Here is a 27,820-nt window from a genome sequence, read left to right on the forward strand (position 1 = left end):
GCGTCTTTGCGGAGCAAGGAGGAATGCATCAAGCAGTACCAGGTCGTTCAGGCAGGGGTCAGTAAGAGCCGCGTGGTGGCAGCCACGGGGGGCGCCGGGGCGGGGGGTGGAAGCGAGGGAAGAAAGTCGGGGAAGACGGGGACGAGCAGGGGGGAGGACAATGGAAAGGCCGTGGCAAGCGGGGATGGGTGGAGTCAGGAGCAACAGAAGCAATTGGAGGCCGGGCTCGTGACTTATCCTGCCAGCATGGAGAAGAACGAAAGGTGGAAGAGGATATCGGAGGGCGTGCAAGGCAAAAGCAAGAAGGAGTGTGCAGAACGCTACAAGGCACTGCGGGCGGCCGTGGCGAAAAAGAAAGAGGAAGCAGCCGGCGCGAAAACCCAGCCCCTCAAGTAGAAAGGGAAGCGGAGGGTACGAGGAGGATGGTACGGGCTACAAAATCTCGCCATTGGGGACAGAGGGACTGCTCGTGCAGCAATTTTGCAAAGAAACCAGCATGCGGACGCAACGTGGTTGTGAGGCGACACCAGACGGTCGCCACTGTCCAGGCGTCCGGCAGTCAGACCTTTCTCTTCGAATTTTCCACTTTACATCCCTGCATTTCTTTCTGCCCTGTGATTGCTTCTATCTCCTTGCTATCTCCTACGCTCGTTCTCCTACCCGCCTGTCAATCCGGGCGGGAAGTATTTCTCACGCGCCACTCCTGTCGGTATGGGCCGTCGGGCCGAGTCTAACGCCACCTCGAAGACCTTCTGAAGGTGTTCGAAACTCTCCAATCCCACCGAGACCCGTACCAAATTTGGACAGACGCCGTGGCGGCGGGCAAAATCCAATTCGTAGTAGTGGGCCAAGAGGGTGTAGGGGCAGGCCAAGGTGAAATTGGTGCCCAGAGAGGGGCCTTTGAACACATCCAGGGCGTCATAAAAGGCCGTGGGAGACAGGCTAGGGCTCAGGGACACGGAGAATAGACCGCCATAGCCTCCTTCTGCCCGCTTGAATGCGTCGTATATCGCCCGTTGCGTCCGGCTGGGGTAGAAGACCTCCGCAACCCCTGCTTGGTTTCCCAGCCACTCCACCAACCGGCCCGTGGTCTCGTTGATTCTCCGAGAACGTTCCTCAAAATCCCTCGCGTTCTCCCACACCACCCGAGCGTCCTCTTCGTACAATTCTGCGTCGTTTCCTCCCTCCATCGTCTCCATCGCCGTCCTTAGCCCCCCGTACAGGGGGGACGCACGGTTCAGCACCAAGCTGCCGGCCATCACGTCTGATTTTCCGGAGAACAACTTGGTCAGGCTGCTCACGCACATGTCCACTCCCCCCCCGGCACCCCCCACGCGCATCAAATCCACGTTGTGGAAATTGGAAATGGTGTCGTCCACGACCACAGGGAAACCATAGCGACGTCCCAGCGCCACCAACCGGCTCAGGTCCGGGTTCTGCAACAAGGGATTGCTCGGAAATTCGGTAAAGACCGCCATCACCTCCTTTTTCTCCAAAAGCTCTTCCAACACACTCAAGTCCCGTGCATCCCCTTTGCCCAGAAAATGCACCCCGTGGGCATTCCATTCTTTCCGGAGGCAGATCTTCAGAGTATCCAAGTACGTGAACCCAAACACAACCACCGGCCGCCCCGGACGCGCCTGACGGCACATATTAAAGGCCATGAAAATGGCGGCCATGCCTGTGATGGTCAAATGTACGTCAACCATGTGTTGCCCTGTCAGGTCCGCTATCCGTTCCCGCAGTCCCCGACGATAGCAATCGGGCACGGCGGCGCTCGCCGTCCTAGCGCCCGGGGCACAGGACGCGGATGGCCGGGGGGAGGTTGGAAGACCATCCAGCAAGGTGGGAACGGGGTGACCCAGGCACGCCAAGACCCGGGCCGCTTTTCGGGAGGAGAGGATCTCCCCGCTGTGCTGCCAATAGGCCTTGGCGTCCTTTGCGGCCATGGCCGGGAAGCTCACCACATGCGTGTCCAGGACACCCAAACTATGTATCCCCACGGGGAACCCGGGCTCGTGCTTGTGAGCCTCCAGCAAAAATCGCCGGCACCGTTCCGCGGACCCCATGGAGGGAAAAGGTAGGGCCTCCACTATTTCGTGCCCGGCCACTGCCCCGCTTTCGACCGCACCAGCCTTCCACAAATCAACCAGTTGCTTGACAAAGGGGTGGTAGACAAAACGTGGATAGCCCAAGAGCATTTTCTCTGTCACATCCACGTCTCCTTCTTCGTATCCCACCACGTGCTGCCATTTGGGGAGGGCGACTGACACCGCATGGTCGTCCAAAGGTATTGGCATGCCTAAGGTCTTCCGGAGCTCCGCATCGGTTTCATACCTTTCGACGCTCAGGTGCTTACATAAGACCCCTACGTTTAGGAACGATGGTGACAGTGATGAGGCCGATGATGGCCGGATAGACCGTCTTCCGCGAGATGCCGCTTTCAGGCCTTGCCGCCTTAGAAAGACCTGGCGAAGCAGCAACTTCATGCTGGTGCCCCGCCCCGGCCCTTGTATCCTGTATTGTATGGTTTGTGTTAAAAAAGAAGTCGATAAACGATTGTGTCCCCCGGACTGTCTTTAAATTCAGTCCCCATCGTCAAAGCTTGCACCTTGGTAAAGGTGAGAAGTATGAGTACGGTATGATCTTTATAAGTTCATCCCTGCTCCGTCTAGTTTCCGAAGACAGCAGTACCAAATTGCTGTCACCACGGAAGAAAAAATGGAGACATCCACTCTACAATGTACTCCTTTTTGCTCACTTGTGGACAGACGCACGCAAATGTGAAGCCGCCATTGGCGAACCACTCGGTTTTTAATGCCATCAGGTTGATGTTGACGCCATCATAACCATGATTTCCTGGTGCCAAGACACCTGTGGCCAGGATAAAGCCATTGTCAAGCAGGGAAACGGTTACCCCTGAACTCATCCGATGACGAGCAAAATTGTGCAGACTTTCTCAAATGTTTAAAGGTTTTAGGCAGAAAATGTTATAACCAGCAATAGCTCGCTTTTGCTTTGTGTCATACGTTTCGCATGCCGGGGCTGTCCTTGCTGCCCTATACAAGCCATTTCCTTCCTTTTTCGTACTTAAGTATTCTTTAAGGCTCCGATGGAAACCTAGGCAAGGTATGCGTACTTTTAAAGTAAAGAGTGTAACCTTTCAATGATATATTTTACCATGCCTGAAGTGAAGTCTGATACTTTCTGCCAGCACGGAGGTCGAACAGTGCGCTCCTCGGCCCATACACACATCCTGATGGTAACAACAGCTACAGTGTTTGATCGATGTACTGCGTCAAACGCTGCCTAGTATCAAGGAAGATTATCTCTCTATAGCCTTCTAATCTATGGTGCCGGTGATTGGTGTCGCTTTGGAAGCGTCTATATTCTCCAAGGGATGGGCCGTGTGAGGGACGTGAGCCCAAAAAGAATGAAGCTTCTTTCGAATACTTCCCTGTCGTTTCTTTCACTCCAACTTTTCCCTCGCATTGTAATACGCGTCCGAGTATTTTTCCAAGAAGATTCATCCTTCCTGCGACACTGAAGTTCGACAAGCATCCAACAGCCCAAAATCAAAGGAGACAGTACTGCAGACAAACCATTAGTTCTTTTTCTTAAGTTTCAAATTGTCTTAGACAGCCACAAAAAGCAAAAGGTTGCTGGCAAGCACTTTTTGAACTCCTTCACAGTCTGTTTGTCGTGTTTACTTGTGCATAATTGTCCACGAAAAAGTTTCAATATACGTGTCACGTTCCACCAGACACTAAGTGTGAAAACACTGCGGCTCCATGATTTTTCGTCCCTTTTCATCGAGATCATGCATCACTAGTGTCCTCCACCCCACGCGATTCTCGACAGCCCTCTGCCATTCATTCGCCTCGCCTATGTACATTTCTTCTCCCGCCCAACTCCCCTACACCCCTCACGTCCTATATTTTATGTTCATTGTAACCCCGCACCTGATAGTCTACATGCACAAAACACCGTTCCACGAAACTTTGCTGCTCCACCTTCTGCTGCAGCCCAAGCGCGATGTCGTGCGCTTCTTTGACATTCATATCCCAAGGAAGTACAACTTCCAACTCCACCAAAAAATTCGGTCCAAAATGATAAGCCCTGATGATATCCAGCTCCAACTGCGCGTGATGCTGCCCGGCCAGGTCGCTGATGTGTTCCAGGGTCTCAGGAGGGGCGGAGAGACCGACGATTTTGGACGCGTGGTCCATGCCTACGTGCAACCAGTTGTAAAAAATGAGGCAGGAGATGACGATCGCGCCGATGGGGTCGACGAACCAGGCTTTGGGGTAATAATGGGCCACTGTTGAGGAAAGGACCGAGAAGGAGTTGGTCATGATGTCGTTCTTGTGGTCTTCCGCCAGCGCCTCGGCCGTGCCGCTGACGCCCGCGAGGGTGCTCGAGTACAGGTAGAGGGAGAGTTTGACGCCAACCGCACAGACCATAATGCCAACAGTGACCGGCTCCATGTCTGTGGTGGTGCGAGAAACATTGCGCATGAGAGATGAAAGAGCCGAAACGGGGCAACCAGGGAGGGCGAGAGACCCGAGAGCACCCAGAAAGCTCTGCATCATCTTGGCCAAAGACGGAGACTCTTTGGGCACCGTTCCATGGAGTTTTGTACGATTAGCTAGTAGGCACTAGCGATTGTCAAGTATTGGTACAAATCTCTCGGAAAGCGTACCCAAGCCAAGACGGATTCCCCTTACTCCACTACCTCTGGCAACCTACCCCGGACCTCTCCATCCTCGCATTTCTTCCTACCCTACCACATCCCCATGCACCAACTGAGTCAAACTCCCTCCCTTCTTGATCAACCTCCCTTCCGGCAGCCTACCTAAGTGCGGTAATTTCCCATAGGCAATGGCCAGCACCAAGGTCCCGACCGACGCCCGCAACAGTTCCAAGGCTGCCACACCCATGATGACCGAGACGATGATCACACCCACAGGCTCTATCCGAGACCGACCCGCTGGATAATGCTCGTCGGAGGGTTTCCGCATCCCGTGCTCCGCTACCGAAAGCACTACTTGGGAGATGAGATCCAAGAGAGTGTCGACGAGGGAGGCCAGCACGGCCAAGGACCCTGACCGGAAGGCCGCGTACGCGCTTGCCATGGACAGGAGAACATTGGCACATATGGAGGCGTGCACGGCAAAGCGAACCTTGTTACTCAAGCGCTCTGCTTGTTCGGTTTCGCGTCGGGCTATCACGCAATGATCCTGGCAAGCATGAGGAGGAACATGGCTCCCAGCATCCCCGCTTCCGTACCGGTGGATAATCCCACCATTATTTCCGCTTGTCCACCCATTTCTGCTCAAAGACCCGGCCGCTGCTTCCTCGTCTACTTCCATGTAGCTTCGATAACCCCCGCGACGGACGGGACTGTTGTAGCCGTCCACGATGGAAATGGAGGGTTTGCGGGCCGCATGCTGCCCTGCTTGGTGGCCGTGCGAGGATTGTCCCTCCGCCATCAAAGGTGTTGAAGTGATCTGTGTGAACGTTCCGCCGTTTATTCCTCCATTGTCGTCGCTATCCCGTGCCTCTGCGTGTTTGGCGCTCGGCCCGCCCGCCTCGCCCCCCCGTAAAAGGCTGGTTTTCTCATCGTCCAAGGACAAACGCAAACCTTTACCAGCCCCATTTGCGTAGCCAGGACCGTCAATTCTACTGATCGTCATGCACTCTTGGATAACCAATCCTTCGGAGCCCAGGCCGGTCTCGGGCATGAATGGGTCAGTCTTTCGCCGCCCAGTGCGAGGAAGGGAGACAAGGGAACAGAATCTGTGTGTTGGGAAAACAAGGAAGGAGCTGTGGGTCCATGAACGAGGGCTGAATGTACTGTTAAACTCTAAGAATGGATGTATTCGTCGATCAGGATGTCTCGGTATTGAATAGGAGTTCGTAAAAGGCTAGTTGGGTTGAAAAGCGCCAAGGTGACGGAGAGAGGGGGCCGTTGCCAAGGGGAGGGTCGATTGGTTGAGGGTTAAATATGAATGAATTCCGACGACAAGTGCTTTCCACGAGGTCGTATGGCATACAGTTATGACAAGGGTTTCATTTCCATACTCTACTGTGCTCTTCCGTGCCGGTGTTTTGCACCAAAAGTCCCCCGACCTGAAGGACGTGGGGCTTCATGTATCCACAGCGTCGCGCTGGCATCCGGCGAGACGGTATGGAGGGGGGTCGTGGTAAATAATGGACCCTCACCGCCCGCTTGCATGCCACCGTTCCGTGTCAGGAACAATGTCATGCGCGTACTATGCCTCTCTCCGTTAGTCTACGTGGGCGCGCATGCCATGCCAGCGTTCCGGAGGTCGTTGTGCTGAATTTCCCTCCTAGCTAGGAGGTGCTATCAGTGGTCTCCTGCTCGGCGCCCGACTACTGTCCCGTGTTGATTCAGTCCTCCCTTTTTCTCTCCCAAGGATTGTGTTCTCGGCTAAACGATACAAGGCTTGTTACGCTCGTAATCGGCAGTATTCATGCGAGGACTCTTCATCAGGAAAGAGATGCGGGTCGTTTTGTTAATTGCAGGCCTCGTCAGTTTTCTGGCCGTCGGATCGAGCAGCACTTGCCCCACACCCGGAGACAAGACGCAAATCTCGCGAGCGCCGCGACAAGGATCAGGTACTTTACAAAGTGTGCCATAGCTTGATTGGCCTGATGCTGGGGTCGATTTAAATTTCGTTTTTTGAAAAATACCCCGCCGCCACCTCAATCCCTTCGGGACCTCATTCCTGATGCCGCGAGTGCCACACACCGCAGGCCCTCGGTGCTAGGGAAGTTTATACCTCTCTTATGTCACCATTTCTTGTAACTGTGCTGCACCATGCACATTTTCACAAACAGCTCATCTTCCGCAATGGGTAAGCAGTCGGGGAGGATTGACCCTACCCTTCCGCCAGCAACAAATCGCACACGCCAAGACAGCGACGGTCGTAAAAGGACCTTCAAGCAAAGGCAAAGCCGTCGGAAAAAGAGGGAAGAGCCCCGCGGCCATTGATGCCGGTGAAGCATATGCCACGGCCGTGCGTCGAACTCTTTTGGCGGTGGGCGCAGCCTTCGCGTTTGGATTTGGGCTTTGGTTCATGGAAGGTCGACAGCCGGCGATGGAATTTTTTGCCGGGTACCTGATTGAAGAGTCCTTAAGCGTTGATAACATCTTCGTCTTCATCATGCTTTTCGAATATTTCAAGGTAGGATTGGGAAGGTGGAGGGGAAGGAGGGAAGAAGAACAGGACAGGGAGCAGTGTGGCGGCACAGGGCCTTTCCTAGACGCCCACGCCCACGCTGTCCCTCTCTGTCTCCTTCCCTCCCTTAGGTCCCCATTGAATATCAATCGCGGGCCCTTTCGTGGGGAATCATGGGGGCCGTGGCCATGCGGGGCATCATGATCTTCGTAGGGGTGGCTGCCATTCAACGTTTCCGGTGGGTAGTCTTGCTCTTCGCGGGGGTGCTGCTCGGGAGTGCCTTTAAACTGCTGGCGGAGGTGGGGCACGAGGGCGGGGAGGAGGACCTGAGCAACAATCTGCTGGTGGCATGGGCCAAGAAATTGGTTCATGCGGTGGACGAATACGACGGAGACAATTTCTTCACGCGCAGGAACGGGAAGCGTTACGCCACCCCCCTTTTCATGTGCTTGATTTGCATCGAGCTCTCCGACTTCGTCTTTGCCGTCGATTCCATACCGGCCGTGCTGGGGGTTTCCAAGGTAAGGGCCATGGCCCTTCTCTTCGTCCGGCGGGTGGGATGCCTCGGATCGCTTTTTTCCCGTGTCTCTTGTCGCCCACCTCTTTCGCACGTCTTCTCCCTTCTTTGTCACAACGGGAGTCAGCCAGCCACCCTGCATCTTCGCTTTGCCAGGATCTCATTGTGAAAACTCCCTCCCTCCCCCCTCCCTCCCCCCAGGACCCTCTCATCGTCTACTCATCTAACATCTTCGCCATCATGGCCCTGCGTTCTCTCTACACGCTCGTGGCCACGGCCGTCAACAGTTTGGAATACATCAAGCCTTCCGTCGCCCTGGTTCTGGCCTTTGTGGGCGGGAAGATGGTCGCCGAGTTCTTCCACGTGGAAGTCCCGATCTCTGTCTCCCTGGCCGTCGTTATGTCCCTCTTGGGGGGAGGGATCGGTCTGAGCTTGCTGAAGCAGAGGGTGCTTGCGAGGAGGGATGTTTCGGGGTAAGGGAGGGGGTGCGCGGGAAAAGCGGGTGGAGGCGGGGGGCGACGCGGAAAACGGTCGCGCGGTGTACAAATCGAGATAGGGAGAGACCGTGGGGTCATGCGATGTCGTGCACGGTGCGCTTGTACGGTACTGTAGTCTATTAGACTCTGGTCTGTGAGGCAGACAGTGGCGATGGATGAAAAAGGGGGAAGGCTCTGTAGTATCTGACCTCGTTACGTGCAAAATAACCACACAGAGAAGTCAGTGGTGCAGAGGTAATAGTGATAGGATCTTTGTACGAAACTCGTGTTAGTATTTTTAAACGAGCAAATAAAGACAGGTGTGTGCATGCATACCATACGGTATCCTGATGGGTTGACCGATGGATTCTTTTCATTTACTGCCCCTGCACATCCAGCCACCCCGCAAAGGTTCCTCTGCTTCTCTTTCATACTTTTTTCTTTCCTCCTCCATGTTTCTCCTCCTGTACCACGACTGCCCGTACGTTTTTTCCGCCTCCCTTAACCACGCTCGCTCTATCGCTCGTGTGGAGAGCAATGCGGCAGGAATTCAGCCTGGGGGGTATCGTGGTGTGGATACTATTGTATTGCCCTGTCGGACACTTGGAGCCTGAAATCAACATTCGCGGATTAGAATCGCAACATGAATGCACCAGCTTCCTTGCCTAACCTATGCTTCAACTTTCGCATGCACAGACAAGAAATTATGACTGTACAGGGGCTGCACTTCGAGCAAACATTGCTGATCTTAGGCCTTCGACCAAAACAGTGCCTTCTCCCTGAAATTTTGCACTCCACAGGGGCATAATATGGGAATGTTGATAAAAATGCCAGACAATATTCGTAGGAATCGCATGCATGGTGTTATTGGGCCAGCAATCTACTTCCCTATTAGGGTTAATCTGGAGCGATCTCCACTCGGGTTGGCGAGCGGCTGCGGTCTTCCGAGTCAATTGTCACAGCGATACTGAGACCAAACCCAAAACGCTTTCCACGACCCGTTTGCTCATTGAAACCTCCATACAATACTCTGTTCATACTGCTATGTCTTTTAAATGTCGACCCACCCTGACCCTCTTTTTCGCATTCCACATCGCTATCACGGTGGATCAGTGGCTGCAAGAGGGAAAAGGCTCGGATAGGGAGGAACGCACACGCCGATCATCAGGGTGTGAGTCAAAGCGTCTTCCTCGCAAAATTAACATCCTTGCTCTTGGCCAGCACTCCTGATTGCATCTCACCTGCGACCTTTAAACCATGCGGCCTCTTCCTCTTCTTGTCCATTCCGCCGCCCTCGTGGTTTCTCTTCTCCCTGCCTTCCTCCTCTCCCTTCCCAACCTGGCCCGCGCAACCACGAACACTGGGGGCAACGGCGGTAGACATGGAGGCTCTTCGTGTTGGAGAAATCGAGGTCGTGGAAGTTTTTTAGCGCAAGCACCCGTTCTGCCCGGGGGAAGCCACGGTCCTGGTGGTATTGGAGGGCTTGCGGGCCCGCGAGGGTCAGGAGGTTCCGGCATAAGAATTGCCGGCCGCGGAGGAGCCGCGATCCCACCCACATCGTCCACGTCGACTTTGCCGCATGTTCCTGTGCCCCCATCAGATTACACGCGGCATTACCCCGCGCATGCCGTCACTCCTCTGGCGGCCTTGCGGCATTTTGTGGTTTCGGAAGAGAAAGGTCTCACCGCGGGGGAAGCCCAAGTGCGTCTTGCCGCCGTGGGGCCGAACGAGTTGAGCCCACCAAAGCAAACATCTTTGTTGGAACTTGTCGCCGAGCAATTTGAGGACCGGTTGGTGCAGATATTGGTGATGGTCGCGGTCGTATCCAGTGTGCTTTCCCTCTTTGAGGATGACCCGACTGCCTTTGTCGAGCCACTGGTGATTGTCATGATCCTTGTCATCAACGCTTTCGTGGGCATATGGCAAGGCCGGTCCGCGGAAGGCGCATTGGACGCGCTAAAAAAACTACAGCCGGAGAATGCTTGTGTCCTGCGGGAAGGGCGATGGCTGAATGACCTTCCCGCACGGGAGTTGGTGCCCGGGGATATCATTTTCGTCCGAGTGGGCGATAAAGTGCCGGCGGACGCGCGAATATTGGCCTTGAAGACCACCACCTTCTCCTGCGACGAAGGCTCCCTGACCGGGGAGAGCGCGAGTGTGTCCAAGTTCCTGGATCCTGTCTCGGAGGAAGCCCGGATCCAGAGCAAGACGAACATGATCTTCAGCGGGACCATGATCAGCAACGGCGCTGCGTATGCCCTGGTGGTGGATACGGGGGCGCGGACGGAGATTGGGAAAATCAACCAAGGGGTGGAGCAGGCGAAGCAAGAGCAGATCAAGACTCCCTTGGCCCAGAAATTGGACGAATTCGGCAATCAACTCACTTACATTATTGGAGGAATCTGTTTGGCCGTCTGGTGTTTCTCGTACCCAGAATTTTCCAACCCCGTCCACGGGTCCACACTGAAAGGCGCGCTCTACTACGCGAAGGTAGCGGTGGCCTTGGGCGTGGCCGCCATCCCCGAGGGGCTTCCGGCGGTGATCACGCTGTGCCTGTCCTTGGGGACCCGACGCATGGCCAAGCGCAACGTCATTGTCCGGAAGCTGCCCTCCGTCGAAACCTTGGGATGCACCACGGTCATCTGCTCGGACAAGACTGGGACCTTGACCACGAACCAGATGACCTGCGTGAGTCTGGTCACTTTGGCGGAAGGTGGGAAGGCGGAAGGGGGGGCAGTCATGAGCGAATTCGCCGTGGAAGGGGTCAGTTACAACCCGAGTGGCGCCGTGGAAGGCTTGATGCCGTCCGGCTTCGGGGCTGGGAACGCCCTGCCCAAAGGGATCGAAGACATCGCCACCATCGCCGCGCTTTGCAACGAGGCCAAAATCGTTTTCCAGGACGGGAAATTCGAACGGATCGGGGAGCCTACGGAGGCCGCCCTGAAAGTCCTGGTGGAGAAGCTCCACATTCCCGGGGAACCCCGGAATGAGGATCCCTTTGTGGCCTGCTCCCAGTACAGCAAGTACTGGGAAGGGAAGTACGCGAAACTGGCCACGTTGGAATTTTCCCGGGACCGAAAGAGCATGTCCGTCCTTTGTCGGCCTTGGAACGGGGGAGGGAATAAGCTCTTCGTCAAAGGTGCCCCCGACTTGCTGGTGGCCCGCTGCACGCGGCTGCGTCTGGCGAGCGGGAAAACCGTGCCCCTGACGAACGAGATGCGGCACCGGATCATGGCCAAGGTGGAGAGCATGGCCGTTCGGCCCTTGAGGTGTTTGGGGCTGGCGATGAAGGAGGGGGGAGAGCTGGGCGCACTGAACAAAGTGAGCACGGAGGAGGAAGCGGCATCGAGCCCCTTGTTGCGGAACCCCGCGCAGTTCGGTCAGATCGAAAGCGGGCTGACCCTGGTCGGCATTTGTGGGATCAAGGACCCGGCCCGACCGGAGGCTGCCCGGGCGATACTGCAATGTCGCGAGGCGGGCGTGCGGGTGATCATGATCACGGGGGACTCGCGGGAAACGGCGGTGGCAATTGCCAGGGACGTGCACATTTTTGGGCGGGAGGAAGACGTGAGTCGCAAGGCCTTTCGGGGCGCGGACTTTTTCGGGTTGTCGGAGCAGGAGCAACGGTCAATTTTGCGGTCGGGCAATTTGATTTTCTGTCGGACCGAGCCCCAGGACAAGCAGCAGCTGGTGAAGATGTTACAACAGGAAGGGGAAGTGCCGGCGATGACGGGGGATGGGGTCAACGACGCACCGGCGTTGCAACAGGCGGCGATCGGTGTGGCAATGGGGATCACGGGTACTGAGGTGTGCAAGCAGGCAGCGGACATGGTCTTGGCCGACGACAACTTCGCCACCATTGTCTCGGCCGTGGAGGAAGGCCGGTGCATCTACGCGAACATGCAGGCTTTCATCTGTTTCCTGATTTCTTGCAACATTGGTGAGATACTGACCATCTTTGGCGCCACCGTGTTGGGGTTGCCTGAGCCTTTGACCCCTCTTCACCTGCTGTGGGTGAACCTGGTGACGGACGGCCCCCCCGCCACCGCGCTGGGCTTTAATCCGCCCGACCCGGACGCCATGCTCAAGCCGCCGCGCAGCTCCACCGAACCCATCCTGAGCCGATGGCTGCTGATTCGCTACCTGATCACGGGGGCTTACGTGGGCTTTGCAACAGTGGGGATTTTTGTGCAATGGTTCCTGCGACGTGGGGTCACCTGGAAAGAATTGACGCATTGGGGCCATTGCGTGAACTGGGAGGACAGCTTCGCGCCGGACTTGGGCGGGTTGACGTCCCTTTTGGGCGAGCACCCCGACAGATGCGACGTCTTCGGCCCCGCCCTCGCCTCCCCTCAGACCTTGGCACTCTCCGTGCTCGTGACCATGGAGATGTTCAAGGCTCTCTCCGCGGTCTCCCTGGACAATTCCATTCTTCGGGTCCCACCCTGGAAAAACCCATGGCTTCTGGGGGGCGTGGCCCTCCCTTTTTCCATCCACTTGGCCGTAGTCTACTTCCCGTTCCTGAACCAGGTCTTCGGCGTGTCGAGCATGGCCGACTCCGACTGGCTCAACGTCCTCCAATGGGCCGCCCCCATCTTGCTCCTCGACGAGGTCCTCAAAGCGGTGGGTCGGTATTTAAAAGGCAAGGAGAGCGACGCTCGGATGCAAGAACGACGTCAACGTCTGCTCCAAGTCTCTGCCGCGGCCGTGGAGGCGGCTGGGCATATCAAAGAGAACCGGGAGGGGACGCCGGACGAATTCACGCAGGAGGGGCGGTGAGGGAGGGTGGAGGGACTGTTTGAGTGGGGGGCCAGAGAGGTTCCAGGCAGCAAGCAGGGACACCGGGCTCATCTTGCAGGCGTGGAAAGGGCGAGGGAATGGGGGAAGGAAGGGGGATATACATAGGGTGGGCGGGATGGCGGGGCGGTGGCGGGGGACGAGGTTCATAAGAAGGATGGCAACAGCTGCCCCAGCAAGACGAGTAATTGGCTACGAAAAAAAATTCGAGGGGAAATTACAAAATCGTGGGACCGTCCGCAGAGGGCCGTACGTGCCAGAGCGAGACTCTCGAGGCCGTTTTTGATTTTTGGGTGTCGTGCGCCTCCATGCCTCCTTATGGCCTCCCTCCACTCTCACCCTCCTCTGCCCTCCGACGTGTCTATTCCCCACCCCGGCTTTACCACCATCAGTTCTCGTACCTGCCGCACAGTCCAAGGAAGCCAAACTCCTGTGTCGATCCGCCCAAGCGCACGTCCGCGCGGCCCATTTATCTTCTATCCTCCCTCCATAGTCGCCCCCCCCCCCCGGTCCCCATGCCCGTCTCCCCGCGTGCCCTCACCTTTCGCGCAATTTCCAGGCCTGGATCTCCGCGTTGGCCTCCTCCCGCTCCCGCATCGACAGGCTTCGGTAGGTCCGGCCCGTGACGGCCTCCCACCGCTTCGTCTCCCTTACACTCAGGGCCGGTACGTACGCAGGGTTGCTTTGGGCAGCTCGGAATTTTTTGTTGTGCGAAGCCACCAATGCCTTCATCTCCTCGTCCTCCGCTGCAGCCGCGGCTCCGCCCTTTCCCCCCCCTCTTGCGCCCTTCGCAGTGGGCCGGACCCCTCCTGTCCCTCCCCCCCCCTCCTTCCGCGTTCCGCGCCACAACGCCCTCGCCCACTTCCCGCCCCCAGGGTCTTCGCTTCCCTCCCTCCCCGCGTCCCCTCCGCCTGCATTGGCTCCAAGGCTTTCCGCACCCCCGTCCCTCCTCTCTTGACGCCGGGCCCTGTGTCTACCCTCGCCATCCTGAAGTCTGCAAGCTTCTCCCTCCTCGCCTGCTCCCCCCCTTTGACGCGAGTCCCTGCCCTGGCGCGGTCCTGCCGGCCGAAATGGCCAGGCGCCCCGCCCTCCTCTCCCTCCTCCACGTTCTCAGTCCCCTCTTCCCTTTCCCATTCCTTCCCCGTCCCTATTCTCACCGATGTCGACGCCACCAGAAAGGTACGCGGCCTCTTCAACGTGGTCGAGACCCCGCCTCCTTCCCCCCTGACAAGGACCTTCCCCCCTCCCGTCTTCTCCTCCCTCCCCACGCCCCCGCCCTTCTCTTGACCCAGGCAGGGGTTTCCACTGGCATCCGGGCTTCTGCGTATGCCGCTGGCACGACGAGGGATAAGGGAGATCGCGGCTGCTGTGTCGGCGGCAGCAGCCACCGCCAGGCCCACCTTGGCCAATGCCTCATGGTTCGAGCACCGCCGGCTCTTCCCACTCAGCCGTCGGGAAGACGCCGAGGCCGTGGACGAGGGTCGGCTTGACCGCCCGCTCCATTTCTGGTAGAGTTCCGCGTGGGTGGTGTGGAACCACGGGTCTATGGGAATGCTCTGAGGGGCCGCGGGACCCCCAAAACGCGTAAGAATGTGAAGATGGATGAAATGCCTATGACAAAACGCCTTGCCAAGCACATAGTGGGTGTTTAAACAAGGTAGCAAAAGGTATCCAGACCCGGATGTGGAAACAAGAGAGGAGGGAGGAAAGGAATGAGGACCCAGGGCTAGGGTACTAAGAGCCTTTACCTGGACTCCTTCGTCCATGAGCACGCGAGGATCCGCCAGATCTGTCCATCCTAGGCCTGGAGGGAGAAAATCAAAATCCCAGGATTCATCCATGGATTTTTGCTAATCTTCCGTGGACGTTGGGGTTGCTGTCGTTGATGGGTAGAGTCCGAAGTGTGAGGCAGGAACAGGAATCGCGTTGACCAAGGACAAACATGCGGTTTTTCAGAAACAACTTGTGCGAGACACAGAAAATTTCATTGTTTGGACAACAAAGCGATGTGCCGGCAATTTGTGCGCATACGCGTGCATGTTTATCGGGATACGGTGGGAAAGAGTGATAACACATCGTTAACTCAGGCGGGGGGTAAGGGCAACCTCAAAGCTCTGAAAAGGGTGATACAAAAGGAGGCAAGCAACCAATCTATTGACAGCCTAGTCAAGATGGTTGATCTGATGACTTGTTTGAAATTTGGGAAGAGACATTTCCAAACCGGTACTCCAGTGCTGGCCTATCACTCGTGGCATTTTTAACGTTGAGAGCGCGACGGGGGGGATGATGGTGGCGAGAGGGAAGGAGAGCTCGTACGGCCATCGATATGGACCAATGAACGGGGAATTTGGTTCGTCAACGAACTATGTCACATGGATGGCTACGATATGCATACGGGACTGCTTGAAGACGCAGATTTATGGGTCTCTTGCTTTTTTTAAAGTCACAATGTTTTACATCTCCATCCTCCACCTCCTCTCTCAACAGAGCCCTCGACACCTCTCCTCTCCCACAATTTTGTTTCATTTCTTAAGAGCTGCGACAAGATACGCGACATTCAAGAACATAACATCTTCTTAAAACTCCTGCACAAGCGCTTTATCTGTCATGGCAGCCCCTCAAGTAGCTTCGTCCACCCCTGCCGACGGTAAGTTCGAGACTACCCTACCTGCCTCTTTCCTCACTCAGCGCAAGAAGATGGAAAAATTACAGAGCGCGGAAACCTAGTGATCAAGGTGTGTCGCCGGGAGAATTAGGCCTGAAATTCAAGGATTATTCTCCCTGGTAATACCTCGATCCTTAAGTTTGGCCACCGCGCTCTGCAATTCTTCCATCTTCTTGAACTTCATCTGGCTCCCGGGCGGCCAACGGTTTAGGCGCCTTTCTTTTCCTGTGCACGACATCCACCACCACGCTTGACACGACACGCGTTTCTCTCTCTGGTCGTGCCAATACCCGCCGATAATTTGGCCATAAGATATAGTTTCATGACGCCTTTCTGCCTTCTGCTGCTCAACCTTATTTGAAACCCTCCCTTGTCCCTACTCTTCCACTCGAACCCCCTCTTCCACACACAGAGGAAGAAGAGCCCTTACACATCGATACGGGCGACCAAATGAAAGTGAAACAAGTGCTGGACGAGGCGGTGGTCAAGGCCATAGTGGACGCGGGATATGAAGGTGAATGCGGGCGTCATTCGTCCTCCCTCCCTTTGAGTTTTTCGCCCCGTCACGCCCCACCACAACCTTGTCCGCTCCATCTGCTTTATGTGTTGGAGCTCCTCCCCGTGTCTTTCCCATTCATTGGATCTCCCTGCTCCCACCATCCCTCCCTCCTTCTCCCCAACTCCCAGAGAACTTCTTCTACGACAACATCAAACTCGCGCTGATGGTCATTGCATGCGTCTTCGCCCTCATCGCTCAATTCTACCCAATGCCTTTCCCTGAATCCCGTCCCCTGCTGGGAGTCTGTTGCCTCGCCTACTTCCTTGCCAGCACCATCATCCAGCTCATCGTCTCCTACGTGGAGCAAGATACCATCCTGACGACCCAGCCGCTGCGCTCGGGGGGGAAGGCGGGAGAAGCCCTGAAAGTACGGACGCAGTTTCCCCGTTTTCAGGACGAGTACACGGTGTTTGTGGAGGAAGCGGGCATGCAGGACCCCCCGACCGTGTCGAGTGAGTAAAAAGGGAGGGAGGGAGGGAGGGAGGGAAGAAGGGAGGAGGGGTGCATGGAACCTTGACTATCAGGAGAATCAGATGGGTTTCTTCCTCCTCTGCCCCCACTTGCATCTGCTGATGGCCTCTTATCCCTTCCATGCCAGGCAAATTCTCCATCGGCAAGGTGTTCGACGAGGAGGGGAATTTTTACGAAGAGGGATTGGCTCGAGAGGTGCAACGGCTCTTGGACCGTTACAAAAAGCAGATGTGGGACGTGGCAGAGAAGGAGGAGAGGAAGAGGAAAGGGGAGAGAAGAAGAAAAAAAATGAGGGGTGGGGTTGGTGGGAAAGCAGATCTGGCGTACGAAGGCTCTGCCAGGCGGGACTGGGAGATAGAACCTTCCATGACGTTGTGAAAGAAATTAAGAATAAAGACAAGGGTTAGAATAAAGTGGCAAGGCGCTGGCAATGAGGGACAAGGAAAGGGCTGCCTCTGAGGGAAAGAGAACAAGTGGAGCGCCTGGGGGAGACAAGACTGGGAGGAAACTCCTTCCCTCCCTCCTTCCCTCCCTCCTTCCCTTCCTCCCTCCCTCCCCGGTTTTTGTTTCATCTAAATTTCGGTATTCGCGCTCTTATTTATATTCTTTTGTGCGCACCCACACCCCCAGCCTCCTACTCGCCACCCCCTTCTCGCCTTCTATATCAGCTTCTTCTCTTCCCACAGGACCACATACCCTTTCGCTCTTCCAGCACCCTCCCTCTTCTCCACCAGCTTCTCGCCTTCCCATCACCCAACATCCCGCGGCCCCTACCCGTTCCCCTCATCTTCCCTTATTTGTCCCCATTTTTCTTCCTTCCCTCCCGCCCCTGCGTCCTCTCTCCCGTCCCCCTCGTCCTCCTCCCATTTCGACCCCATCCTGGTCGGGCGCACCATCAAGCCCGGATGGATGAGGCTCCGTTGCCCGCCTCCCCCCCTTCCTCCACCTTCTCTCCAAACCTTGATCTTTCTCCGCTTCATGGGCGTCCCGGCCTCTCTTTCCTCCCTCTCACCCTTCCTCTCCACCCTTCCCTTCCCATCTCCCCCCCCCGCCTCCTCCGCGAGCGGCTGTCGGCCCAGACCGGTGGCCGGGTCGAAATGAAAAAAAGGGGAGAAAGGCCCGAAAAAGGCCGGGAGACAAACCTTCCTCCACGCACGGGAGGGAGAGAGACATCTCCTCCCCCACCTCCCGGAACACCAAGCGGATCCTCGCCCGCCCCTCGGACCCTCTCGTCGTCTTTCCTTCGTCCGAACCAGGGCGGGCACGGGCTGCCTGTCGTCCACCTGTTTTCTCACTTCCAGTCAACCCCCCTTCGTCCTCGTCTCCCACGACTCCTTCTTCTCCCCTGCCGTCCCCCTTCCCTTCCTCAGACGTTATGCCGCCTGAAACGGCTCCTCTCATCGGTTCTTTTGAAAAGTCGATCGTCAACGTGCCTGTCCCCCGTAACGCATCAGCAAATTCGGAAGCGAAGGTGAGCATGCTATCGTACTCCATAACCTCTTCCATACCATCCTGTAGGGTTTGGGGACATATCAGGAGCGAGTAAAATGCGGTCTCCATCGATGGTGGGGAGGCTGTGCAGGATGGACGGCAAATGAGGAAAGAAAGCGTCCGGGATGGGATGTCGAGGAGAACAATGTGGTCAAAGGTGTCGCAAGGATGTGAATTCAAATTGTGTTGGTGCTGCATTGCGGGTGACAAGGTAGCGTCTAAACTTTGTTCTTCACAGCAAGCAGGACTGGCGGAGGCGATCCTTCGAATCCATTGTGCACTCCCAAGCGCCTTAGGAGAGGGATGAAAATGTGAAAAGAAGAATATGACGATATAAAATTTCATACACAAGATTGCGAGAGTGTGACTCGGGACTTGTATAAAGAGTACCTTGCGTAGTTCAGACCAAAACTCCACATATCGGTGCTGTTCCATGCCTTCATCGGGGTCTTACCGAGCCATAACCTTTTTATGGATGTGTTGCGCACATTTTCAATTGTCAAATACTTATGTAAAGAGACTACAAAAATATAGAGGCAGAGCCAAGTGTTCAAAAAGCGGGATGTAGCGAAGTAAAACTCATAGATCATTGGCCCCGAAAATTGTGGAAGACAAACTTCGTCACCTGTAGTGCACGAATCACGACCTAGCACGATGTACTCGCTACTTTATCGACCCTATAATATCGAAGTAGATTAAGTGAGAAAGTTGCCCCCTGGCTTTTTTCCACTGTAAAGCAGACAAAAATAACCTCCTGTCCCAGGCCTGGCCTCTCGGCTTTCGACAAAATGTATGTAAAGGAGCCATCAGATTGCACAGAAAGCGCAATGGAGCTACCGAGCTGGGCAATATACCTGACAAAGGCTGTCTTGCATGATGCTTGATGGTCATTTAAATCCAGTATGCCGTGCTAAATGATTTATTGCTTGCCCTCGTTTCCTTCAGTGAATATATCCGGGTACCTTGAGCGCTTATTCCGGGGATATTGTGGGCACTTGGAAAATACACTTACGTTTTTATGCCAATGTCGGACTACTGCAAAGAAGCAGCCCACGTAAAAAAAACTAACAGGTTTGATTGCTGCAACATCAATTGCTACGATCGCCGATATTAATTAAACCTTTGGCGGTAATACACACATGCAAACATTCTGTACAGTTTCTTGCTTTCTATGTTGCATGTACTGATAGGCTATTGTTACACAATCGTCTTACAACCTTACGCCATTTGTGGGCCCTGTGTAGCTGTTATATAACCCTTCTCGAAACCAAGCACTTTAGGACGCCTCCTGCAGGACTTTTACCTTTCTTGGCTGTAAATCTTGCACCGCTTCGCAATCAATATCACGCGAGATTTTACTGTCGATATCGATACTTTCTTCGATAAGCCCTTTTTCCGGACCTGATCCTTCCTCCTCATCTCTTTTCTCCCAATACTGCGGCCCGTATGCGCGGCCCAACGTCTCGATCATTTCGTCATCAAAGTCCAACTTCTTAAAGGCCCGCCTCAGGCAATTCCACAATTTGACTTTCCGACGGAGCACTCGTTTGTATCGCATGCCTTTCAACAAATTCACAATTTCAAACGCCCGCGTCGGCTTCCATCCGTTTCCGTACAAAAGCGCATAGAGAAGTGTCTGGACCTCGTGAGAAGGAAGGACACCGTCTGTGTCGCTCACCTTCACCTCCACAATCCGCTTCCGGTTCTCGTCGTAGAAATCGATTCGACCGTTGAGTCCATAGGTCCTGCGGGCCAAGGGGGGGAAGGGGGATGGTGTCAGGGTTTGGAGGTACCTGACGCGAGCCTTGCGGTAGTCCCACGAGTCTATAAAAATACTACCCGGAAGACAGCTCCTCCCTCCATCACTCTTCACCTTGCTAAGCACAGCCTCCAGGCAGACCATCCCATTCTCCTGTCATAGAACTCTGCCCTCCCTTAACCATGTTTCCCCTCCCCCAACATACCAGCCTTCCGCAAAGACATGAGCGTCCCGCTGTCGACAGAATCCCCTCTTCTCGAGTTCGGTCTCCGCCACTTCCTTTTGCAACAAGGAGACCCCGTTGCCCTGCGCGAAGGTGGTGGAATTTCGAGCTTGCTTAAAATCCAAGTAGGCGATCACGTTCTCCGAGAGCCCCGCCAAGAGCTTGGAAAGGTCTTTCGGCGTCCGGGAGTCCTCTACTTTCAACAAGCGTTTCACCAGAGAGGGTTGCCGTAAGCCGTAGGACAGGGCGTCTTGATAGAGCACCGCACAATTCCAGACCGCTTCCACGGGGAGCTCGGCGCTGGGAATTCGGTAGTCCAACAGGGGAGCAAACGTCTGAATAGGCCCTCGGTAGGCAGCATGCAACACACAGCGCGGCATGCCCTCCAGCAACTCCAGGAAAAACGCGCGACTGGCGCCTGCCTCGTGGCCATGGTCTTCCAAGAGCATTTCCAGGGCTTGTCGCCATTGCTCCGTCTCGTCGTACGCCCACAGCTCGTTCAAATGGTAGTCCACCGCCAAGTTTAACACTTTGGGGCACTCTGTAAAGACCACCGGCCTCCCCTTCCTTCCCCCCGCCCGACCGCCGAGTTTCTCCACCACGGGCCACAACAACGTCGCGTCTGCCCGCTTGGACAAGCGGCCTTTGACGTGGAGTTCCCGCGCCAACAAAGCCTCCCCCATGACCCCCGTGATCAAGCGCCCCGTTTCGTCCTGCTTGAACCAGGCAGGCGGGGACAACCGCGTGCCGAATCGGTCAAAGCCCTTCCAGGCATAAGGGCCTTCCTCTTCCTCCGCCCCATCCTCCCCCCCGCTCTCCTCGCCCAGCAACATGTCATCCACGGTCTGGATCTCGTCCGTCGAGTCCGTCACGCTCCAGTAGTACTTGAAAGGTACGTCCACCGTGCGGTTCCGGCCCTCCTTCCATTCCACCACCCCTTCCGCCAGGCTCTTCGAATCGTTCCTCCGGGTCGCATAAATCGCCGCGTACGGCCCCGCCGTCTCAATCGTGCTCGCCTCCCATTCCAATTGAGCCCCCTCGTGGAGCCTCTCGTGCACGTGGGAGAGGTACCGGGAGGGGGCCTTGGCGTCGAAGCCGATCAGAAGCACCTCCTTGGAACGCGTGGTGCCCACGTTGAACAGCGACCGGTCCACCAGTTCCTTCTGCGTGTGCACGCTGCTCTTGCTCGGCAGCACACCTTCCGTGCAGTCCAAGAGGATCACGGCCCTCCAGTCTTTCCCCTTAAAGGCCGTCAAACTCCCCATGACCAGGCGCTCTCCTGCCTCCTCCCAATTGATGGACTTCCGGTCCGTGACTTTGGTTCGAAAGAGATGCACGCAGCCCGACCCGTCGGAAGGGGCGTACCCCGCCTCGGCCAAGGCCCTCTCCAGGACGTCTTCGAGCTGGAGGAGGATGAGGTTCACGTTGACAAACCTGTAGATAAGCAGGGACGAAGGGGAGGGGAGGTGGGAGGGTGATCCTTGCACTCGGCTACTTTGGAGGGTGGAAATTTATACCCTTGGACTCGCTCCCCTCCCCCGGGGCCCTACCGGCTGGTGATGGCGATGTCCCGCAACCGCAAGCCCTCCATGGTCCTGAGCAAGGTCAACACGATCTCCGCGATCCTGCAGGCGGTCCTGTAGGCGTCGTAGTTCTGGACCGACGAGGAACTCTGCACATACGTGAACAGGTACGGCTTGTCTTGCCCACCGACCGCACGCTCCGCCATTTCCGGGGAAGGCCGGACAAGTCCCTCCCCTCGAGTCGCATTGCGGGGCACGGACAGGTTGTTGAAGGAGACGTGGGCGTGGGGGCATCGGTAGTTGATGTCCAGGCGGCGCGTGTGGACCGGGACGGACGGCATCCACCGATGGAGACAGTCCATGGGATGGCCTTGGCCACGCCCGGTCAGCACGTCGCTAAAGACGGTCTGCTCCACGTCCCCCACGACCAAGACCCGCCGCAACGCCCCGTCCCGGGCGTGCTCGGACTCGACCAGCCGGCTGACGATCTCCATATCTTCCTCCCGCAGGTCTTGGGCCTGGGAGTAGGCAACGGGGAGAAGGAAAAAATTGGAAGGAAGGGCGGTTTGTGTCAACCCCAGCGCAACCCTTGGTCGACGATTCACACGAAAAGCATCGACCCACATGCCTCCCTTTCCCTCTTTGTACACCGCTCCGTTCCCGGATAAGACATCGTCTTACAGACCATTCAGGCCCCGATGAACACCTCCCCAAGCGGCCCTGTCGGGCCACGGTCTACATCCCTCCCCACTCCCAACCTCTGCTCCACCTCCGACTCCAACGATCATATCCCTCCCCCCCCCCCCTACCTCGTCCACCACCACGAAATCCGCCAGGGCCCCGTCTTTCAGGCAAAAGCCTCCATGGGCACCCGCCCGGATCAACCGCACCAAGGCATCTCGCTTCCATTCGAAGTTCGCCCCGCGCGTCTTCAGCTTTTCCTGCATGGACGGGTGCGTCCGGAGCTGGCAGTCCACAAAGGCGTCGAAGGACGCGACCCAATAGCTTGCCGTGGCCCCAGCCGAGATCCTTCGCGTCACACTCCTTCCTCTTCCCCTTCCTCTTTCCCCCCCATCGACGACCTCCGCGTCCGGCATGGGCGATCGGTTGTCCCTTGCCACAAAATGGTTCGTGAGCTTGTGTCGCTTGAACTCCAAGCCCATCTGGGTCTCCAAGCGCGAGCGTATCTCTTGCGCATTTGATCCCACCTTCACCAAGAAGAGGATGTTTTTCATGGCCCCGGTACTTCCCGCTTGGAAGGCCGCGGACACAGCGTGTTGGGTCTTGCGACTTCCCGCCACCCCTTTCGTGAGCTCGAAGTGGATGGGTGGACGGGGGGCCGAGGTGGAGGCGACAGCAGCGGTAGAGGCGGGAGCGGCCTGGGAGGAAGGGAGGAGGTTATCCTTGACGGCGCGTCCGGGACCCGAAGATTTCCCTCGGTGGCTGAGTTTGTCCAAGTTGTTGTAATAGTATGCCGAACGACGCATAGGAGAGGTAGAGGGTTTCTTGCTGCTGCCTTTGCGGCTACCGTTTTTGTCATGATCGGAGCTCCCCGGGCTCCTCGCGCTCTGACAGGTCGAGCGGCGACTGCAGCTGGCGCTACCGTACCAGCGTGAAGGCGGGTTTGCGGACGGTGTTTGCGTCGCATCCCCCCGTCGTGAGGGCCATCGGGACGGACGAATGTACGCCAGACAAGGTTGGGAAGAAGAAAGGAGGAGGACCTGCAGACACAGGGCACAGGCGACGTGGAGACGGGAAGCCGGGCGATGGACATGGTTTGACCACTTTTGCAAAGATCCCCATCCTCGCACACGCCAGTCAATGCCACCGGTAGGGGGCAGAGACATGACCCTGAAGGGATTGAAGAGGGTGGGCGAGGAAGTTCGTGGAACAATTCGAGATGAGAAACGGAGGGAGTAGCGGAGAGGAAGTATCAAACGCAGGACGAGTGTGCCAGCAGCGCTGTACAACAGTGCACGAGCACGATGACCGCCGAAAGCGCTCATAGCCACTGCTTTACCATTGCACCCTTGCGGGCGCGACTGGGATGGTGGTGCTTCTTAATCCGCTCCGCCCAGCCCCATGTCGCTGACAATATAATTAATATATGGAAGACATGGCGAGTGGGGGGGGGATCGCCCGGTGTGCCAAGAAAACAAATACGTACAAACTTGAAGCACGCGGCCATAAAGATGGCATTGGAAGGTGTTGGTCAGCTTATTCACATGGCTTGCATTGCACGCTTATCCCAAGCGCGTATTTACGTTAACATGGTCGTGCTCCTCCACTCGCGCTGTCACTCTCTGTCTACCTCCCCCATCCCATCAAAGACTTGCTCGGGCACCTCCACGCCTGTTCCCCTTTTTCCATATTTCCCCTGCTGTTCCAACACGACTGCAGCAAGCAAGGTCTCGTTCAAACAGAATTTTCGGATTTCTGTCACACCATGACGTGGACTGTGTGCCCTCTGCCCCCTCTGGCGCTCCTCCCCTCGGATCGATCTTCTCTCTCGACCCCTCCCTTCCTCCATCCTCGTTTCCTCCACCACCCTCCGGTCATCCCTCATCTCCACCAATTTTCCATTGATTTTCACCCTCCGCGTTTCCATTGCTCTTCGACGCCGTCCGTGCAAGACACGGCTCAACTCCTTCATCAAAGCATCTTGCCCCTCAACTCTATCAGAGCACCCTCGACCTCCTCGGAAATCCTGCCCGATCCACTTCTGTGCGCCTGAGTCATGACTGCCATCCCCACCACTCAGCCGTGGATCGGTTTCCACCATGCCTTCGTACACTTCCCACGCCGCTTCCTCGATACTTTCCCCCGCTGCCTCCTCCCGTCCCCTCTCATCCCTCCCAGCCCCAAAACTCTCGAAGCTGACCATTTCTGTTTTGATGGGCTCGACTATCCTTACGGCTTCCTCCTCTCCTGCCTCTACGACGCCTCCTGCCTCTCTCAGACCAGCTCCGGACGCGCACTCTCCCTCGGCCGACCCCTCCCTCCCTCCCTCCCCACCCTCCAAGACCCTCCACGCATCCTTCACCATCTCCACCACGCCCATGCGCCCATCCTGACTCGTGGCATCCTCAGCGTCCTCCCTTTCCAACAACATGTCGTGCAACCGCTTCAGCGCCTTCTTCACTTCCTCCCTTCCGTCCTCCTCTGTCTGTCCTCGTGCCCCCTCCTCCATCAGGCGCACCGCGTCCACCAGGGCACATTGCTGATGGAAAGTGCGGACCAAACAAGTTTCGACAGCTGCCCGATCCAAGGAGAGCTGACGTCCGACCGAGCGCAGAAGATGCAGGATCGTACGTCGACTTTGCCCCGCCTCCGTGACTTCCCTTGAAGGGGGAGTGATGGGCTGGGAAGGAGGGCCAAGGGCGTCGTGACCAGTGGATGGAAGAAAGGGTGGGAAGGAAAATGCCCCATCCATTGCTTTGGCCTTCCCTTCCCCTTTCTCCTCCTCCATGGCCTCCCCTGCCTCCTCCGCCCCCCCCCGATCCGGCCTCAGCCCAAAGGCCTCCATCAGGCCCGCTCTTTCCTCCTCAAGCACTGCTATGCACTCCTCGAGCCGCACCAAGTCTTCTTCTACCTCCATCCTCCCCCTATTCCCATCCTTGCCTGCCCGTCGACCCCTCCCTCCCTCCCTCTCCCGCCCCCGCCTGCACATTCCCCCAGGCCTCGGGCCGGCGTCCACGTTCCCCACAGTCTCCACGCCCCTCTTCCCCGCCAACCCTCGCGTCTCCCTCACTGCGTCCAACCAGCCCCTGCCCTTTTTTATTCCCTGCCTGTCGCTGACAGACCGACCAAAGGCCGGGAACCGCCTCCCCGACCACAACGCTCCAGGCCTCCAGGGCCGTCTGGAGGGTCAACAGGCTGCACCCGACCGTGCCCGGCCCCGCTTCCCACCCTGCACCCTCCGCCCCCCTTACCTCCTGCTCTTGCTCGCCCTCGCCCTCCGGGGATGTCTTGGCCGGGAAGGAACGTATCCTGAAGGGGTCCACGGCCGTCGTGGCGGATCCCCCGTGCCATCCAAAAGCATCCTCACCCTCCCTGCCGTTGTCCATTGCTGCCCTCACTAGTATTCGAGAGACGCGTTTTAAGGCGTTGAGCACGGACAACCGCAAGCTTGGCAGCACCAGCGCATGCCTTTGTGCGTCGGCCTCCACTAGGCCCGCTGAATGCAGGGATACAACTGGCACCATGGGCACTGAGACGCCACGCCCGCAGCGCAGGGCGAGAGAGCCATGTAATAGCCGAAATATTGCTCGAAGAACGGTGTGAAAGCGCTCGAGGTCTTTGATCAGTGAGAGAAATGCAGGCGGGGGTCGGACATTGTGTGTGGTAGGAGGGGTGACACTGACCATAATGCCTTGCCGAGCCAGGCGCCCACGCATGGTCGCCCACCACTGCGAGTGCTCTGAGAGAGACCTTGAGGTTGATGGTATTGATGGTATTTCGTTTTCCGTCTCCATATAGTCTTCCTCTTTGGGATGAGAGGTCGAGGCAGAGCAACGACGCTGAAATTCTGGGTCCATGTCCTTTTGGGGTGCCTCCGCAGGCATCACGGCAGCAAGATAGAGACTCAAAGGGTCAGATGGAGCTCTCCAGGCCATAGCCATGCTAGAGATAGTGATATAGACGTTAGGTCAAGGCGGTGAGGGGAATAAATGAAAGAAATCAAGCAAAAAAGCTTCCCTAAAAGAGGAGAGGAGGTTTTGAAGTCTCCAAGGCGGTTGTCATATCCTTTTCTAGGGCGAAGTCCATGCTTCCTACGTTCTGGGATGTCATCAATTTTCTGGTTCACAACTATGTACGTGCATGCTTGACCTTTCTTTGTCGATTGAGACCCGAGTAGGTCATCAGGGTACGGTAACAGCACAATACATTTTGGGCGAAGCCAGCGACCATCATCCTCCGGTGGTAGTACTTTTATGGGCTGGAAGTTCCAGCCTGGAACAACAAGCGTGCTTCGAGCACCTGTGACTCACGGCACCGACTCGTTGTCTTCCCACTTTTGACAGGCATGAAGACAAATAAACAGGCGCAGAGCCCACGGAAAGCAACCTTGATGCCGGCCCCTCCACCTGACTTGGACGTGTCTCGCACCCAAGGGCTCGTCTTTGGGCACTTGGCACTCATTCTCACCAGGTTGGCAGCTTATTTGCCTCCCCACGAAGCACCGTTGCTCCGGGAGATTTCAAACGCATTTGGTGTGCTGGAAGCGCAGCACCGGATGTTGGAAGAGGAAGTGGGGCAATTACGAATTATGAAAGAAGGATGGCATCAGCGGCGGTCTGCCCCATCCCACTCTCAGGCGCAACCAGAGCGTCCAGACGACGAGCGCATGCTTTCCCGCATCACTACGACCGATGATCCCAATTATGCCAGCAGTGACACTGACAGCAAACGCATCCGGGCTTACCGGAAGGCCGTACAAGAAAGGAATGAAAAAATAGCTCAGCTTCGGCAGGAAAAGGAGGAGGCTTTGCGTCAAATCAACGCCGCGCACAAGGAAAGGCTTCAAGACAGTGAATCTCGTGCACAATCTCTTGAAGTTCGCGCAGAACGCGAATCAACCGAGATTCAACAACTGACCAATTTGGCGCTGTTTATGCAAAAAAATCTGGAGTCTTTGCACGCTCAAGTAACAACCCTAACGGCCGAAAATATGGAGCTGAAATTGCAACGGGAAGCGGCTGGTGCTTTCACAGCAGCATCCACGTCGATGCCGAACGCCCTCTCGACGCACACCATCAAGGCGTTGAACGCACCTGGAGTCAAGACCGCGGCCACGGAGGCACCCCAAAAGGGACCAAGGAGCGCGGTTCGAAAGGCCACTGCACACGCGGCAGGAAGAGGAGCAAATAAAGTCGCCTCGCACATGATAGGCGTGGGAGACATGGATGAGATTGATGATGGTTCAGATAATCGGGATCCTTTCCGGTGGGATGGCAGTGACGAGGACGGGGGGGAGCCTCAAGACGAGAATTCGCAAGCCGCAGTCAACACGCATCCACTTGCACTGGGAACGACGGAGTACAGTAGTGGAGAGGACGATCGCGTATTTGATTACAATGACGTAACCGTGTTGGATGAAGGGGAGAGTGAGGAGGAGGACAAGGAGGAGGGAG

Source organism: Nannochloropsis gaditana (genome assembly GCF_000240725.1).
Source record: "Nannochloropsis gaditana CCMP526 unplaced genomic scaffold scaffold072, whole genome shotgun sequence".
In the NCBI taxonomy this organism is placed as follows: domain Eukaryota; class Eustigmatophyceae; order Eustigmatales; family Monodopsidaceae; genus Microchloropsis; species Microchloropsis gaditana.